At 31.5% G+C, this 19854-nt stretch overlaps 1 protein-coding gene across 1 annotated transcript in view; it reads left to right on the plus strand.

Annotated features, from left to right (window-relative positions):
* Positions 1-19854, plus strand: part of LOC107456087 (uncharacterized) — a 154068-nt gene that overhangs the window by 71844 nt on the left and 62370 nt on the right. The window lies entirely within an intron of this gene.

The following is a 19854-nucleotide window of genomic DNA, read 5'->3' on the forward strand; positions in this document are numbered from 1 at the left end:
TATAATGAATATACGTACCTATTCTGTCACATCAAAATGAATAAAATTGTATGTTTCGAAACATTTATTATGAACTTATTAGATAATACTAGATAATAAATAAATTACCTATTTTTACGCATTTATCGAAGACAAAACTGCATATCTCTTCGTATTCTTAATGAATAAAATTATACATTTTTTTAATACTTATTATGGATCTAATTTGATTTTCTACACATTCAGAATTGATTTAACAGCACATTTATAGTGGACAAAACAGCCTATTCCAAAACAGCCTATTTCAAAAAAATTCATATTATATCAATTTTTATGCTTCGAAATATTTGCCAAATGTCAAACTGTATATTTTTGCATATTTATACTATATCTAAATTGTTTTTCTACATATTCAGAAATAATTTAGTTGTCTATGTCGATGCATTTATTAGAGGACAAAAAAACCTATTTCAAAATATTTATCGCTAATAAAACTGCATATTTTTACATATTTATACTACAGAATTTCGTTTCACCAGAACCGGTGCTTCACTATATCTGTTCCGCAAACAATTTTAGCTAATTGTTCCAAACTCCCCCATTTATTGCATGACACCATTTAAATAAGTGACGTATAAAATGAAATACAAAAATTAACCATTTGTCCAAATACTGGAAGATTGCGGCTTCTTTGAATGTTGAACCCATTCAGTAATGAGGCAAACAAGAAAAAATGCTTATTGCTGCATTCCACGCTATAGATGGTTTTAAAAATCGATATACGTATTTATTTTGAAGTAGACATTTCAAAATTATTACAAAAAATAAAGAAAATAAATCAGTTGAAGACAGAAAAAAGTTCATTACATCCAACTTCCTCTCTTTTTTTGGTTCCACAAAAAATAACATTATATGTGTGTAGCAAGGCAAGGGAGCGAACATTTCGTTCACTATAACCGGGAATTCAGTATAAACCGTGTTCACTATAGCGGGATTTTACTGTATATCTGAATTGTTTTTCTACATTTTTCCAATGGATTAAGTTGTCTAGATCGACGCATTTATAGCGGATAAAATTACCTATTTCAACGCATTCATATTATATCAATTGCCGGCCAGGTGGCCGAGCGGTTAGCGTGCCTGACTGCGAAGCCATAGGCTGCGGGTTCGAATCCCGCTCTGGGCATGGATGTTTCTCTCTCTCTTTGTGCTGTCCTCTGTTGTGTGTATGATGTGTGAATGTGGCCCACCCTATAAACGGGTTTGTGGCAGTGTGGCGTGGGCAATGTTGCTCGCCTCCGACCCTGTGGTCCACAGGTGCCCACTGGGTAACGCGAAATGAGCAACAATTCTGGCATAGTATAGGCTAAGATTCAAATTCAGTGCCTGCCATTAGGGAAAAAAAAATATTATATCAATTTGTATGCCTCAAAACATTTACCAAGACTGCATATTGTTACCTATTTATAAGGTATCAAATTACCTATTTCAATTGATCATAATGGATCTAATTATAAATTTAACAGATTCAATAAACTGTCTAATTTCGACTGATTTATAATGTTCTCTAAGTTACAGAGCATAAAAATATCATAAACTATATCTGGCTAGCAAAAGCATGAATAAAAAAACATGTAATGAGATAAATTAAAAATAAAAGAACGAGACATCAGAAAGTTGTTGATTTTCATGAGAATAGTTTTTGTTTTGAATTTAAGGTTCATACTAAACAGCTACTTCCATTAACTGGTTCTTCCATTTATTTTGCAAGGTTATTACTACACGTTACGAGTATTTTAATTTAATTTTGCTTAGTTTATATGTGATTGTCAAATAAATGTATTTTTATAAAAAAGAACTGTTTTTTTTTAATGTAGTTTGATTCGTTACAAATTTAATTTATTCATAAGGGATAAAATTGCTTATTTCTACACATTTATAATGGATCAATTTGCATGTTTTTAAACATTTATAAATCGATCACTTTGCATATTTCAATATTAATGATGTCCTTAAATGAAATTACAACATGTTTCTACATGTTTTTTCAACACGTTCTTTCGCGATAAATTTTTAAAATATCCCTCTGTTCTTTTTGCTTTCTCTAAAAATAATATGGTTCAACTTAAAAATTATTAAATTATAATCTTTAATTGATGATAAATATTTAGATACTAAAACTATTTACAGCTGCAATTGCAATTTTTTCTAAAATACAGTTAAAACGAACACTAAAGACAATTCTATGACCAAAGAAAAATATAGTTCTTGGTTAAAAGAGTCAATAGGACAATAAATGCCCGAGAGAGGAAAAAAAAACAATAGTCTGTTTTTATACGGCCATTTATAATAAATAAGTTCTCGGCAAACACCCAACAATTAAATGTCTTTCATTAAAAATTTTAAATAAAAGGCATTATTTGAACTCAGAGATCATTCGCATCCATTCATTCTTACGTTGTTATCAACCTTTTACGAACAACTGTTATTCAGTAGCAAGAGAAACTCCCTGTCTTTTATTTTATAACAAAGCAGGGTGAGGTTGAACCACCCTATAAATGGGTGCGGTTTAAAATAAAGACTTTTTGTTTTTAATTGGTAGTAGATTTAACTTTCGCTTTTATGCCAAATGATTTCAAAAGCTTTTATTTTTTACTAATGATTCAATGTAGTGGTGCCAACTTATAAAAAGTACTGAAAGGACACTTGGCGGAATTTTCCGATAATATAATATAACCGAGTAAAAGCAAAACTATAAATATGCAAAAAAATATAATCAAAGAGGAGAAAGAAAGGATGCCATCTAGAATAAATGACTAGAAAATATGCTTCTAACTGAAAAATGTATCTAATTTGAAAATATGTAGCTAATTGAAAAATGCGTCTAATTTGAAAATATGTTTCTAACTGAATAATGTATCTAACTTAAAATATGTAAACTTGAAATTGTGTTACGAATTGAAAAATTTATCGAACTTGAAAATGTGTTTCTAACTGAAAAATGCATCTAATTTGAAAATATGTTGCTAACTGAAAAATGTGTCTAATTGAAAATATGTTGCTAACTGAAAAATGTATCTAATTTGAAAATATGTTTTGAACTGAAAAATGCATGTAGTTTAGAAATATGTATCTAATAACTAGTAATATGTATCGAATAAATATTTTAAAAGTAGGTTTCTAACTGAAAAATGTATCTAATTTTAAAATATATATCTAATAATTAATAATATGTATCTAATAGATGATTTGAAAATGTGTTTCCAACTGTAAAATGTATCTAATTTGAAAATAGGTATCTAATAACTAGTTATATGTATCTAATAAATGATTTGAAAATTTGCTTCGTACCGAAAAATGTATCGAATTTGAAAATATGTATTTAATATGTTGTAAAGTTAGAAAGCATTAATGTAAAGTATAATGAAAGTTGTGAAAAAATGTAAAGTACTACTTATAACAAAAATATATACATATGTATATATAAAATCACTTTTTCTTTATAAAATCAGTTATTTTGACATCCAAAAAAATTATCCAATTGATCAATGAATCAATTTTAATTACAATAAAATAAAATTTTCAAACTGTCAAACTCATAATTTTTTCAACTTTTTACCCATTCGAAATTATTTGAAACATCAAAAAAATTCTGTTGTAAAAATTTTTTAACGTTGTGAAGTACAATTTCTCACATTCCAACTGATAAGGAAGAGTTTATTTTTCCCTTGAGCTCAAACTTTACATCTTCTATCTTCTTTTTATAAGTCAAGAAAAAAGACGCACACAAAAGTTTTGCTGTATTTTGGATTGCATCCGTACATAAACTCCTGTTTGTGAAAATTGCAACACCATGAAGGAACCGTCATAATTGAATGAAATTACTACACAGTTGAGTGGTAGTGGTACAAATAAATGATTAAACTTTCAAAGCAAACAAACAATAACAAGAGATCGAAATCAGTATTTTGTGTAGCCACCACGCACCGCAATAAGCGCTGCTACACGACGGGGCATGGAGTCAAGCAAATTTTGAATGTCTGTCTGAGGAAGAGCATTCCATATAGTCTGTATGCGTACCCAAAGTTCGTCAGTAGAAGCAACAGGACGAGGATCTCGAGCGAGGCACCGACCAACGAAATGACACACACGTTCAATCGGTGACATATCTGGGGAATTCGCAGGCCAAAGAAGAAGCTGTACCTGTCGCAATGCAAGGAAGGATTGAACAGTCCTAGCAATATGAGGACGGGCATTGTCTTGTTGAAATACAGCGCCTGGCAAGGCTTGAAGGAAGGGAACAGCTTCGGGCTGTAAAACTTCACTGATGTACCGGTTGTTGTTCAGATTACCCACAATTCGTAGCAATTGAGATCGTCCATGATATGCTATGGCACCCCAGACCATAACTCCGGGTGTTCGTCCACTGTGGCTTTCGATAATGCACTCCGGAAGGTGACGTTCACCGGCATAGCGTCTGACACGAATGCGGCCATCATGGTACCACAAATTAAAGCGGGATTCGTCAGAAAACACGACACGCTGCCAATCAGCACGCCAGTTCCTATGCTTATTGGCCCATATACATTGGACAGATATTGTAATTCTGTATTTATTATTAAATTCTACATTAAATTACCTTCAATTTGATATATAAACGTTTGTATTTAAGTGAAAATTAATATATTCTACAAGCACACAAAGTTAAAAAACATGAAACTTCCAAATTAAGCGCTCTTTCTCACACTTTAATATTCTCAGTCTGTCTTTTAATCAATTTTTGGATTCAAACTATGCAATAATTATAATTTTTGCTTTTTCCCTTTCATTGAACAGTGAGACAGACTTTTTCCCTCGGCCTATTTAATGGTATATAGGTAGCCTAATTGTATATAGGTTGATAAAGTCATTTTTTTTATTTAAAAAAATATTTTTTTTTAAAATTTCTTTGAGCTATTATGACTTTTAATAAACATACTTATAAAAGACTAAGTCATTAGCATAAATTATCTAACATTTATCGAGCACACAAGTCGTCGTAGCATCTTACTTTTTTTTCTCTTTTTTTTAGGTTTCAACTCTAAAGAAAATTAAATTACGAAAATTCTTTGCGTTGTTTCACTTAAGATTTTGTATTTAAATACTGCCTGTACTTTGTTTAAGAAAAAAAAAATCAGAATTCGAAGTATTAGTTATAGGTAAATCACAGAAAGTCTATAGTACACTAATGCTTTCTCCATGAAATCGAAACCACTTAGACCCCTTATCAAGGTCATTTTTAGGACTACCGATATTCCGGATCCACATATACGCATTGTTATTCTCTGTCATTTTCTTAATTCGGATCAGTTAAGTGAAAATGAAAAATCTGTAACAGCAGCTCTTCTGATAAAGGTTATCACACCTTTTAAAAGAAAAAAGAAGGAATAAAATTTTTCACCTGACAATAACAAGTGATGCCTATCTCTCGACAGACACCCCTACAGACGATAGCAGCGTGGGCCGCCTCTTTAATCTCCGCACCTTTCGATGCTTCGACACCCACTGACTACTACAGCAAGGACGTCCTGATTACGAATCTCTTCTGCGACCCAAAATACGATTTTTACTTCCCCTCTTGAAATTGCTTTTTAAAGTCTGTTTGAATCACATTTTAATAGATTCAAAAAACCTTTCATTTAAGTATGGTTTAAATATATACAGTCGGACTTCTATTTAACGAACTTCTATTTAACGAACTTCTATTTTACGAACTTCTATTTTACGAACTTCTCTATTTTGCGATTTCTTTCGAGGAACTGAGAACATTTTGGAAATTTCTTCGTAAAATAACTTCCAAATAGTGAACTGGACTTTCTATTCAACAAACTTTTCTTTGAGATCAATTTTCCCTATTTCCCAAAATATTTCAGAACATTTCAAATTTTTTTAACGCATTTTATGAGGAAAATTGAATTTCTAAGCCACTTAACTTTTAGAGAAAGCAGTTAAAATCCCTTTCGCTTTTTTGTTTACATTTCAAACGAAAAACTCAGACAAAACGAACTGATTTCATCAGTAGATATTAAATTTAAGAACGCATGTGGTAATGAATGTTTAAAATTACTTTTATAATAAATGCAGCTATATAATTTTATACATAAATTTAGCTTTTTTTCGTAGAAAATGTACATAGTATGATAGTGTAACACTGGATAATGTTTTACTCTATTCTTGCTTTCCATTCAAATTTCTTTTAAAGCTAATATTTATAAAATAAATAGTAGATATTATTTTACAACATAAAGGTGCATCAATTGCTATTTTAATTATGTCTACTGTTTATGAATTTAAAACTTGTTTTGTATCCTTTAAGTATTTCAAAAGGTGATTTTCTAGGTAACGAATTTTCCATGTAACGAACTTATTATCGGGATTTAGCGACTTCGTTAAATAGAGGTTCGACTGTATTATCATATATTATCACATGATTTTTAACAGTGGTCGGAAATAGCGAAACTACTGTAGTAGCTACTTTTTTTCCGTAGTTCGTAGTGCAGTGAGCTACTTTTAAAAAGAATTAGTGCAGTGAATAATGAGTGCAATAAAATAAGAATAAATAAATAAAATAAAATTTGAAGAAAAAAAACCCAGTTTGTATCGTTTTTATAGCAAATTTAAACCGTTCAACGTTGAACAGGTATTTCTGTAAGAACTTTTTCTTTTGACCTATGTGTTTCTTTAATGCTCTGTCGTTGCATAAAAGAACATTTTTAGTACTGTTTTTATGATTGTTGTGAGTAACAGTCATGAATGACTGTTAGGTTAACTTTTGCTTATTTTTTGCCACCACCTTGTATGCTAATTATGAAAATAGCGCAAAATGCCAATATGGAAAAAAGCCACCGTTTTGCGAAAGTGCATTTGCGAAAAAATATTTTATTATTGCTATTTAAAAATGTAATCCAACGATGATTTGTCTAGGTTCATAAAAAATTTTAAAATTTGATCATTTTTCATTGATTTTAATATTTTTTATAGGGTTAAAAAATCTTACCACTGTATTGAAAATCATATTAAAAAAATATTTTTTTTGAAAAATTATTTAAGTTGTTTGTTTGTTCTAAAGTTCGGTTAATTCTTAACGGCAAAATAGTATATGAGTGGTTATTTTTGAAAGTGGAATAAGTGCATTTCGTGCTAAAATTCTTTTTTTTCTTTTCTTTTTTTTGCGATTTTTACTTTAATGAATTCAGTTTAATTAAATTATAGAGTTAAAAATATCACCCAAATGGATTAACCGTGAAAAATATTCTTTAATTCATTCATATACTAACTTTTAAATATCTCTAGGTAGGAAAACTGAACTATTCAACTTTTTTTTTTAAAAAAAGGCACATACCTATAGTTTAAATAAAAGGCAAAAACTGTTAATTTTTTAAATTTTATTTTATTTATTTTAGTTTATTTGTTCAGTTTATTTACTTATTTATTTTAGTTTATTTATTCAGTTTATTTATTTATTTATTTTAGTTTATTTATTTATTTTATTTATTTACTTAATTTTTTTTCCAAAAGAATTTCGAAAAACACCCCCAAATAAAAAATTACGAACAGTCCCGCGATCGAAAAATTTATCTGAATAACAAGCATGGAAAAATTGAACAAAATAAACTGAGACACTCTAATCAAATCTAAAAATCTAACCACGAATGGGTAACTCTCTTTCAAGTTTTACCGACTGACAAAAGTCAACCAAAACTCATTGATGACCAGTGATGCAAAAGATCGTCAACCACCCCACCGTAAATCGTCGATCACCACCTGCATCACCAGGGATTCTCTCTACCCAAGCGATCACCAATTTTCGGATGTTCGAAAAGTGACATATGCCACCTAAATAAGTCCATCGACCATACGTGGTCAATGGACTTCAACGGTGACTCACTGTGGTTTTTAATATGCGGCGGCAGACGTTTCACCCCCGAAATCACGAACCGTAACTCAACAAACTTGAAATAAGGATCATTGATTCAGTAGAAAAGATGTAATTAGTTTGAATTGAAAAGTGATTTCAGTTTAGTTGTGGTAATGTATTACTTCCAATAGCAAATATTATTCTTTATTCTGACGTAATTCCTATTATCATCATTTATTTTTTCTTATTGCTTGTTATTACTTAGAAAATTTCGTCTGAAATTTTCAGGCTCAGACGGTTGAGGGTTGAAAAAAAAATTAACGCTCATGTTAGATTAACTCAGTTTATTTTTTGAAATCAAACTGAAGAGACGAGAAAAGAGGGAAACCTCGTCCGCAGACACGGTGAATTTGTATACTTTTTAGAGAGCTTTTGTAAAGATTTGTGGTGCAAAACTATTTTCATTCCATTGTCAAAAACATTTCTGTTTTTATATAATTTTTATTCATTTATTATTTTTTAAGCCATTCTGGCTAGCTTTAATTCGCTGAACTTAATTAAAAATGAATTGGAGAATGATTTTTTCTAGTGGAAGGAAATTAAAATTACGTCAAAATGAATTTTTTTAAGCAAATCAGTATTTTTTATTCGATTACAGAAATTTTCGGTAGATGTGCCTCCGAACCACTTGGAACTGAGTATAAATAGTTAATGTAAGCTTAAAACAATATACCGTAAAATAGCTTTCTATGGGAAAAAATTAATCACAAATAATTAGTAAGATTTGCATTTGGCTAAGAATTTTGAAAATTGGCGAATGCTTTTGATATTAGGTTAATTTACTGGCTAATAATTTGAACTCTTTAGCGCGGGCTCTGCTGTTAAGATTATTCGAAGGAAAAAAAAATTAGTCGATTTAAGAAAGTGAAGTGGAAAAAGTTATAAAAAGGAAAATTAGAGAATTAATTATTTTTCCAGACTCACACAAAATAAAAATAAAAAGTCTAAGAGATTCATGCGGCTTAAAAAAAAAGTTGATTGTTTATAAAATTAGGCACCTAACATAAAATGATAATACCCCAAACAGTCAACATTTATGTTTCAGTTGTCAACAAAAAATTTAGCTTGACAGGTTAAAATTGCTTTTTAGATATAATTCACAAAATATGGGGATTGAATGAAAAATATAAATTATAAACAAAAAAATCAGGATGAGTTATTGAAACTTTAATCGTATGCTAAAACAACGAGTTAAACGTTTTTACAATATATATTCAGTAAATTATTGATAAACTATTCGAGATTGAATGGTTGATAATTTGAAAAGAAGAAAATACGATTTGATAATCATAAATAAAGATACAGATGAGATTTAGAAAAACAATAACCTTTCAGGTGGAACCAGTAGTCGGAAGTAGCGCACTACAAGTAGTGAAACTACTGTAGTCGCTACGCTCTTTTTTTTCGTAGTTTGTAGAGTAGTGTGGTGTTTGTAGTGTAGATTTATTGGTTAATAATTTAAAAAGAAGAAAATTCGATTTAATAATCATAAATAAAGATACAGATGCGATTTAGAAAAAAAAATAACCTTCTAGAAGAACCAGTAGTCGGAAGTAGCGCACTACAAGTAGTGAAACTACTGTAGTCGCTACTCTCTTTTTTTTTCGTAGTTTGTAGAGTAGTGTGGTGTTTGTAGTGTAGATTTATTGGCTAATAATTTAAAAAGAAGAAAATTCGATTTAATAAGCATAAATAAAGATACAGATGCGATTTAGAAAAAAAATAACCTTCTGGAAGAACCAGTAGTCGGAAGTAGCGCACTACAAGTAGTGAAACTACTGTAGTCGCTACTCTCTTTTTTTTCGTAGTTTGTAGAGTAGTGTGGTGTTTGTAGTGTAGATTTATTGGTTAATAATTTGAAAAGAAGAAAATACGATTTAATAATCATAAATAAAGATGCAGATGCAATTTAGGAAAAAAAAATAACCTTTTAGATGAACCAGTAGTCGGAAGTAGCGCACTACAAGTAGTGAAACTACAATAGTCACTACTATTTTTCGTAGTTTGTAGTGCAGTGTGACACATTTTTTTTCCAGAAAAGTAGCGTAATGAATAATGCGATATAAAAAGAAATAGTAGTTCGCAGTGATTCCTAGCAAACTACTTTAGTAAAGAAACAAAGTACTAACGCTACTAATTTTTTGAATTTGATAGGTACAAATCTTCGTGCGGCCGTCAATGGACGCCATTAAAATGTGCTTGTGGTTGCGGCTGAACTTTAACAAGAATTACTTATTTATAATCACATGTAAGTTATATTTTTGAACCATTACGAATATTAAATGATTAATCACATAGGCGAATATACACTCGTGAAGCATTTCAAAGGAAGGAAACATATTTTCGATGTACTTCATTTCTTAAAGGAAATAAAAGAGCATTAAACACTTAAAATTACAAGTATTCGATCATTTCCTAGCATTTCTTGTACTAAATATTAGCTGCTGAGAAAGGCATGAAAAGCTAAATGGAGTGAAAAAAAAGTTTTAAAATAACAAACTGCTCATGAAAGCATGAATAAAAAGCCAATTTTTTTTTTATTCCAAATCTTTTTGAACATAGGTGTAAATTAAGTTCTCCAGCAAAGTTCGTTTTCTTAAAGTAGTTTGTAGTTAACTACATTTGTAACTAAGTAGTTAACTATATTTGCAACAAAGTAGTTGTAGCTGTAGTAAGCTACAAAAAATATGTAGTTTCTCTGACCACTGAAATGGGCACGATGACTTGAAAGTTTCTTTTTTTTCCATTTATACAAATTGTAAATGTTAATGATAATAAAATATTATTTAAAATGGGTAACCAACAAGATTATATACAATAAAATGCTAAAAATATCGGTTTTTATGATAAAATGTATATAGAAAGTAAAGTGTTCGAGTAAGATACTTCGAGAAAGAAAATACCAAAACATGGTATGTTAAAAAAAAAATTCTACTTTTTTAAAGCTACGTGCCTTAATAAATTTTACTTTTTTGGATAGATTAAGAATGGAGTAAAATAAAGATAAAAACATTATTTCATTATATTTATGCCACAAAAAGTTATGACAGTTAAAATATTGGTAAGATTTGAAAATTTTCAAGTTTTAATTTCATGTAATTAAGAGGGCATGCCTCAATTATATAAATAATTTTTGAAAGTGGTATTGTATATCTTTCAAATGACACATTATTTACTGTGGCAACTAGAAGGTGCAAGCTATAGTTTTATCGTTGAAAATTGCAAAAAAACAGCAAAAACGCTTCTTTTCACGACCTTCAGAGACCTTGTGGCAACAACTTGCCACAAAATTTTCACCCATTTTACAAAGTTCAACATCCGTACTTTTCAGATATCTAAATTACTTGGAGGCACTTTGTTTGCGCTAAGAGCTGTGGGTCATTGCAATTTCCACACATGTAGAACAAAAACGCTGAAATTTTCCTGCGACGCTCTGATATTTGGGGGGCCNCATGTGAACTGAAAACATATCAAATACAATAGTTTAAAAGACCGTCGCCAATAGCCCATTGTGCAGCTCTAGTGCGACGTAAATGAACAAATCAATGAAAGTGTTTTTATATATCTTTCAAATGACACATTATTTACTGTGACAACTAGAAGGTGCAAGCTATAGTTTATTGTTGAAAATTGCAAAAAACAGCAAAAACGCTTCTTTTTACGACCTTCAGAGACCTTGTGACAACAACTTGCCACAAAATTTTCACCCATTTTACAAAGTTCAACATCCGTACTTTTCAGATATCTAAATTACTTGGAGGCACTTTGTTTGCGCTAAGAGCTGTGGGTCATTGAAATTTCCACACATGTAGAACAAAAACGCTGAAATTTTCCTGCGACGCTCTGATCTTTGGGGGGCCATAAAAAATGAATGACTCAACTTTGGGGCAAAAATTTTAGATTTTGTCTTTTGACAAGGTTTACAACAACTGGTAATTTTTTGAAGAAAATCTGAGTTGGCGTGTATTTCAAGTTTGTCACTCTCTCAGATTCTTGCTCTTAATGGATTTATTGAATGAAGCTCCTGTTCACAGTTTGCAACTGGTCAAGATGCTATGTAAATTTGTAAGTCATATTTTAGAAGCTTTCACTGATGTTGAACTAATTGCCATAACAGACAGAATTGAAGAAGAAAAAGATTTAAAAAATTTTTTTATTTGCTTTTATTTAAAATGAATCAATGCTAATATTTATAAACAATTAACAATTAGAATTATATTAAGTTTTACGTTTCTCCGTTATCCAAATGAAAAGAACTCTTTGAGATATCTGAAGCTATAATTCATGCCAAAAATTAAACTTTTACACTCCGATGTCGCCATCAACAATCACCACTCTAAAATTAAAAAAAATTTATACTTTAATTATTAATAGCCATATTATTTTTAGAGTTTTAAAACTTATATAAAAATACTTTATTTGGTATTTTAAATGATTTAGTAGGCATTGGATCGCCTGCTTGATAGGGCGTTGGGTTCATGTCTGTGAGGTCGTGAGTTCTATCCCTGTAGGCCGAAGGCGAAAATGGTGACTGGTGCATGCTAAATCTATCGGACTCACAAAGTCCTCCAAGATCCAATAACAAATCAATACCTCTGGGCTGGGGATACTGGATCGGAGACTCATCGTGCTTCAGTTAGGGTCAAAATTACAATCAACGAATGGATGGTGTTTGAATGTGTCCTCCCTTTAAAACTGGCTGTGACGTACGTCAGTGGCGGAAGTTGAATTCCTGGCCGCAGATGGCATCATTGGAAAAGAAGAAGCTCACCACTCTGCCTTAAAATAGGATTGTTAGTATTGTCTGATGACACAAGACAACAACAACAAATGATTTATATTGTTCAACTAGAAACTTAAAATACTGTGAGTACAAAAGGGTTAAATGGCATTATATTTTGCGTCCCTTTCGATAGTATTTACAATTCTTTTATTTACTAAATTAACCAATCTTTTACTCGTTACATTTGGTATGTAATTCCATTCGTTCGGAAGCAAAAAAAAAGAAAAAAGAACTTCAATTCTTTAAAAACCATTCTTACCCTAATTGTTTCATAAAAAGTTGTGTAGGCGTAAACAACACGAAACAAAATACCCTCTGAATGTGAATCTAAAATGCCCTAGGCTTCCTGTAATAACGGATAATAATGAATCTTATAAGAGGCCGAAATATTTACAACAGGAGCCTGCATGCCGTCAACGTCACGATACTAAGTAACCTTCAAAGGTTTGGGGGTAGAAGACAGGTGTAGGCTTGAATGTTCGAAACTGAAATCGCATTTCTTTTTTTCTTTCTTTAATGATAGATGCAGCCCACGCCAAACGATTTCCATCATGCAGCCAGCTTTACTCTAGTGGCTTATGCCTGAGTGCGTACAAATAGAAAGAAAAAAAAGGCGTAGGCTTTTTGTTTTTATATATGAAATTGCGGCATTCCATTTTAAGTCACAGCATTTCAGTCCTGAGCAAACCTCATCGTGTTAAGGCAGACGATATCAAGTTGTTGTTCGATCGAATTAAGATTCGAAGCATGTAAACAATAATTAGCAGTTAGACTCGGTTGATCTCAGTTATATTTTTATCTCAGGATTTCAATTCGGGTGCTCGTAAAACTATAAAAACAGTCTTTGATAAAAGGTAAATTGTGTGTGTATTGTTTATGTTTTTGCGTAAGGAGTTTTTTAATTTTTCTAAAAATTTGTAATTTGTAATCTAAACTATTATAGAAGTTTTTGTATTTTAAACTGTTATTAATTTCTTTTGTTCCTACCTAAAATGATTTTTGGACTAGGGCTTGTTATATTTTTGTTCCCTTTAATAAATTTTTTGTCAACATGAGTTTATTGAAATTAAGTATGTAAAGTGCGCAAAAAGAAAAGAAAACGGACTACTCTAAATAACTTTTAATCTAATGATCAAAGATCCTTCACGTTCTAAGACTCGTTCTTAATGGTTCCAGGGGGTGACTTCAAATATGCTAATTAATTAGTGCAGACGATATCTTAAGTTACGAAATCAAACTGAAAAACATACTTTGAATAACCGCACCTTTTTTTTCAACGGATTCGAATTTCTGATCTCCAAAATATAGGGGGTGTCCGCAATCTGGGAAATATGGTCTTCTTAGTTTAGTCAGGAGAGCGGTTCAAAGTTTGGACCCCTTAATGTTAATTTTATTGTTTGCTTATTTCGTCATGTCTCGAGAACTTATTAATCAAATTAAAAAAAATTTGCACTCACTTATAAAATGCGTTAATCTAAAGATAATTCTGTACAAAAAATACATTTTTGTTTAGATTTATTATTTTTTATTATTTCATTCAATAATTGTTGAAAAAATTTTGAATTGTAAGGTATACAATTTTTTACATCATTTTAAAGTACGTAATTTTGCATTGCAAAATATAAAATTTGAGCGAAATCGGTAGAATAGTTCCTGAAAAATCGAATAATAAGCTGCATCCTGTATCGGTAAATTCATCATAAGCTGCATCCTGTATCGGGATCTACCAAATTTTTCTGCTCACAGAACCGCAGTTTTACGTGGAGCAAAAAGCATCTTGAATCGCATGCCACAGTTTTGAAGAAATAGTCTTCAATAATTGTTTTGATTTTGTGGTGAAAGTTAAAATGATATTCTACTGCGTGACCGTTTATAACTTACTGATTTTTGCTAAAAAATATTATTTTCACTTAGGCAAGTTTGATATTTATTCACGGGCGCGTGCGCATCTCACCAGAACTGACGCATACGACTAGAACAGAGGTCGCCGAAGTGGTCTACATAGACCCACAGGCGTCTATTTAACATAGGCGTCTATTTAGCGGGGGTCGATCTGAGCCAGGGAGTCGATCCGAACCGGAAGGGTCGATTGGTCGAAGGATTATCAGTATTTTTCAGATATGTGACAATTAGAAATAAAAGAAGAAGACTTGGAAATATATGCAGGCAATCTTCAAAAATTGAGCGACGATTTTAAACTGCGTTTTGTTGATTTGGAAAATATTGACATCCCTGATCGGATTATTGTGCCCTTTTCTGCTCAAATTGAAAACGTGGACATCAACCTGCAAGATGAGCTTGCTGAATTATTATGGGGATTTGAAGCAAAGACGCTTTTTAAAAATTTAACAATAAGCAAATTTTGGACAAATATAAATATAATGCAAAAATATGTAAGACTTTACGAAATAGCTCAGCCATTTATGATAGCATTTCCAAGTTCCTATATGGTTGAAGCCGGTTTCAGTCACGTAAATTCAATCTTAACTAAGAACAGAAATAAATTAAATGTGGAGTTTCGAGGGGATTTAAGATTAAAATTGACCAATTTTGAACCCAATATAACGAACCTTGCAGAAAAAGAAAAAAACACCAGGCACACCCATGTCATTGATTAAGAAGCAATAAATCCGTAGTTACTTTACTTATTATTTCTACTTACTTATAATTACTTATTATTTCATAAATATGAAGGTATTTATATTTCAACATTAATATATTTTTCATAAAACTATTGTTACGCTATGTACTATTACTTTAATAAATGTTCAAAATCGCAAAATAAATGTACAGACACAGTATCTAATAGAGTTTTATTTTAATGAACAGAAAATTTCTTTTATGGGGGTCGATGGAGATTTCGAAAAAATTATGTAGGGGTCGATGATCAAAAAAAATTGGCAGCCCCTGGACTAGAATTACGCATTCGCAATTACTTAAAATACTGCGTACGGAAGCTAGCTTAAATCTCCCTAATATTCCGTTCGCCGTACAGAGTGAACAAAATTAAACCATAAATAAATCAGTAATGAACAACGAAATCATTCACAAAACCGAAAGATCAACGCAATTAATAAAGCTAAAATAATTCGAATGTTTGCTATTTCTCATTATTTTTTGCCTTTGCCAGTAGCTTTAAGTTATTATGCTAAGCAAAACACGTTTTTAATAGTTCATCCTATCAAAATAACGATTATCTGTATTCAGTATCTTTTAGAATAATGCCCAAGGGCAACTCGTGATAGTCAAAATTTACCACAAACGATTTTCTTCGGTACTCAGCCCTTTCAATGGCTTGTAAGCACATAATTCCACATTATCTACATTAAAACCGTAATGTATGAATGCAGTTTTAATAGGTATCAAATATACAGGGTTATGCATAATTCCCTTCTGGGTTTCGAAGCGTTATAGTAAAAAAAAAGAAGACGAATATGAAAAAAATAAACATATGAAATTATTCCGAAACTATTCAAGTTTTACTTACATACATTACAGGTGTTCTATGCGTGAACCCTTGGTCACACGGCATACATCAATGCGATAGTCCAGTTCCTGCCCGGAAGGAATTATCAATAACCCTGTATTAATTCCGCTTATATTAATATGTATGGTATTGATTAAAACTGCACCAATTACCATAACACCAAAAGTATCTATTACTAAAATTAATTAGGTGCCATTGACGTCAATTAACAGTATGACGAATTTTTATGTTTCTCCAGTACGAATTGCTACCATTTCTTTATTAATTTTGCTTATTTTTTTAATTTCAATTAGAAGCTATTGCCAAAATTAATGAAGCATCATTGGCTTCAATGATAGTATGGCGATTTGCTTCGCTTATCCTCAATAAATTGGAATCATTTCTCCAATAATTTTTCTCTCTAGTACGTAGCTTTTCTTGAAATTCCAATCAGTACCTCCTACCAAAATCAATCAAGCATTCAGTTGAGTAATTGTACTTCAAGAATAAGGTCACGTATATCCACACATGTGACCTATGAACGTCGGAGTCAGCTGATCCTTTATAAACAAAATGGTGCGTCAAAGTTGAGCTAAGTTTCTCCACACATATTAAAATGCTAATTAACGTGAAGTTCATTAAATACAGCGCCGTATCGCACATCGAATATTTTGAAATATAATTCTTTCTCCCTTACGACTTTTACTTAACTTGTACTTATGTGTTCATGTATTTCATTGTAACTGTAACATATTTTTGTTTCGCGTACCTGGCAACTTCGACGCATAATTAGTTTGTTTATGCTCTGCATGGTTTCATGCTCGTCTTTGTGTTAAGTAAGAAATACATAATGAAAGAATATAGAATGTGCCACTTAAGAGAATTGATGCTTGATGGGCTTGGCTTACTGAAAATAGAATGGGAAGAAGAGTTGCTAACGTAAACAAATGCCACGTTTTAACAAACCAATCCGCATCGAGATACCCACACGACGCCACCTGTAGGAATCTCATAATAATCCCATTAATTACCTAAACTAAGTTTTTGCCAAGATCCAGAAAATAGTATTTTGTTACGTCGTCGTGCATTTCTGCTCGTAAAATAAAACTCTCTTGTAAATGGCAAAACATACTTTTGGAACGTTGAAGTTGCTTGATGAAAAATGTTACTATGCGCGTGCCTTACAAGTAGTTAAATTTGCTAATTTTATCAAAATACTGTATAAAACGCTGTTTAAGTCGACTTCCAATTTTTGACTTTAAACTTCAGATCCACAAAATATATTCGAACGTAGAAAAAGAACAAGGCAGGTTCTTGGAGCTATCAGCGAAAACCTCCCACATAGTTGAGAACGAAAATCACTAAAAGCACCTAAACGGTTCTCCCCCTTATCACCTTGGCGTTTAGCAATCCTTTACCATTAGATAGAAATCCTAATGGTTCCCAAATGGCACCCCGGAAAAGGAATGTTGTGTGGCATAACAAAAGATCTGCAGGTAATGGCCAAGCTATATAAAAGTGGATGAAAAACATTAGAGCTTATCATTTCTTAAGAATGGTTTCAGATAAAAGATCGTTATGTCGCCCCAGAGTCATTAACCATTGTACTACTGGGGGTGAAGAGCAAGGGCAAGCGGATAGCCGTCTGGACGGGTCGTCGAGTGATAATCAACCTCAGGAGGAATCGGTAAGGCTTTTTTTTTATGACAAAAAAAAGTTAGTGTAATGTGAGATAAAATTTTATTTCGAAATTTCAGTTATTCATTATTGAGTTGGGTTTGCACTTGAAAAACTACACTGTGAGATGCTGTTGCTGATTTCAACCAAAACGTTACTCAGTTTCAGGCAGTGCCTGATGTATCATTATAAGACCTGCAAGGTCTAGGCCTAGGGCACTCTCTTTTCAGGGGTAACCTAAATGTTACACATAATTTCTTTTTGTGTTTATCAGTAAGAATTGTCTATTAGAACTATTAGTTAACAAAGATTGAAGTCATAAATAATTTAAAAACACTTCATTATTAAACAACAGGTAAATTTGTTTTAAGTAACGACCATCGTGCCCCTGACAGTTCGGTGAACTAGGTAGGGCACCCCCGCCTTTCTTGATCAGGTCCTGGTTTCAGGGAAAGATAACCAGATGGCTAATGCTTATTTTCGGCAGTCCGGCTAATTAAATATATTTTAAATTTAAAAACTGTTGTTTTCTCATCAAAATGTATGAACTATTCACTCAAACGAGAAAAAATATCATCAAATTTATGAAATATTTAATGTTAAAAAAATGCACATAAAGATTGCGAAACAAATATTTTTGTCAGACGATCGCCAAATATCACCCTTGTTCAGTTTTGTTCACACTCTTCTCCCAAAAATAGCGAAATAGTATCATGGGATACGACGTGATGAAGGCGGAGCCAAGTGCAAACTCCTGGTGAACGAACTGCATTTGTATAAATGAAAATTGTTCCCTGGGATAATCAGTTTATTAACATTTGGATATTTTCGACCAGTCACTCTCTGAAAACTCTGAAGGTGAGTTTTGCGTCTGATTTCGTAAAATGTTCTTAAAATGTCGTCTGCACAAAATGCTCGTAAAATATTCTTAAATGTTTCTTAAAATGTCGTCTGCACAAATTAATTAGTACATTTTATGTTAACTCCTCGAACCATTAACATGGCATCTCAGTAAGTAAAAATCCAATAACTTGATCATAAGTTATTTAGGTATTCCCTCTTTTTTCTATTTCATTTTGCGGACTTTACCTCAGACTTAGATAAAATGAAAAACTTTCTGCGAACACAAAATCTCAATTGAAAAAACTTTCTGCTCGCATTGATTAACTCTTGTAATTAGTTTCAATTCCTTCGTCGACACCGCATTTTGGCGAAACTCGTTTGAAAATAACGGAATTTTTTAAAACTATTTAATTTTTATCGAATTCTATGTTGATTCAAACCTTGTTGATGAGTTTAGTAAAAAAGCTGAAAATAGAAATCCAGTAGCATTGTGTGCAAAAACACTTTTTAAATTATTGAAAAAATACCTGAAATTTGAGCAGGGAAAAAAGAGAATGTAGGAAGCAATTATACACAGAATGTCATCAACGTTTTAATAAAAATATCAATGCGAGTACGTTATTTGTTTACTTATATTATATGAATATGAATCTCAATGTGTGATTTCTGAATAACTTGAATACAAATCTCGACATTTAATTTTTAAATCGCATGAATACGAATCTTAATGTTTGATTTTTAAATCGCATTAATACGAATTTCTATCTTAGACTTTAAAATCGCATTACTACGAATCTCTATCTTTGACTTTAAAATAGCGTGAATACGAATCTCGATGTTTCATTTTAAAATCGCATGAATATGAATTGGTATGTAAAATTTTCAAGTCACTTGAACACGAATCAGAATATCGGCTTTCAAATAAAGTGAAAGCGAATCGCGATATTTGATATAAAATCGCGGATTACGAAACACGATGTTCGATCTTAAATCGCGTAAAAGGAAATCGTGATGCGTAATTTTAAATCATGTGAATGTAATTTTTAAGTGCACTTGCATAGGCAGGAAAAAGCGAAAAAATGATTTTTTTCCCGGGATTTCGAAAAATGCAAACTTTTTTTTTTTTAAAGAGGCGGATTCTTTTTTTTT

This window comes from Parasteatoda tepidariorum, chromosome 10, assembly GCF_043381705.1.
Source record: "Parasteatoda tepidariorum isolate YZ-2023 chromosome 10, CAS_Ptep_4.0, whole genome shotgun sequence".
Classification (NCBI taxonomy): domain Eukaryota; kingdom Metazoa; phylum Arthropoda; class Arachnida; order Araneae; family Theridiidae; genus Parasteatoda; species Parasteatoda tepidariorum.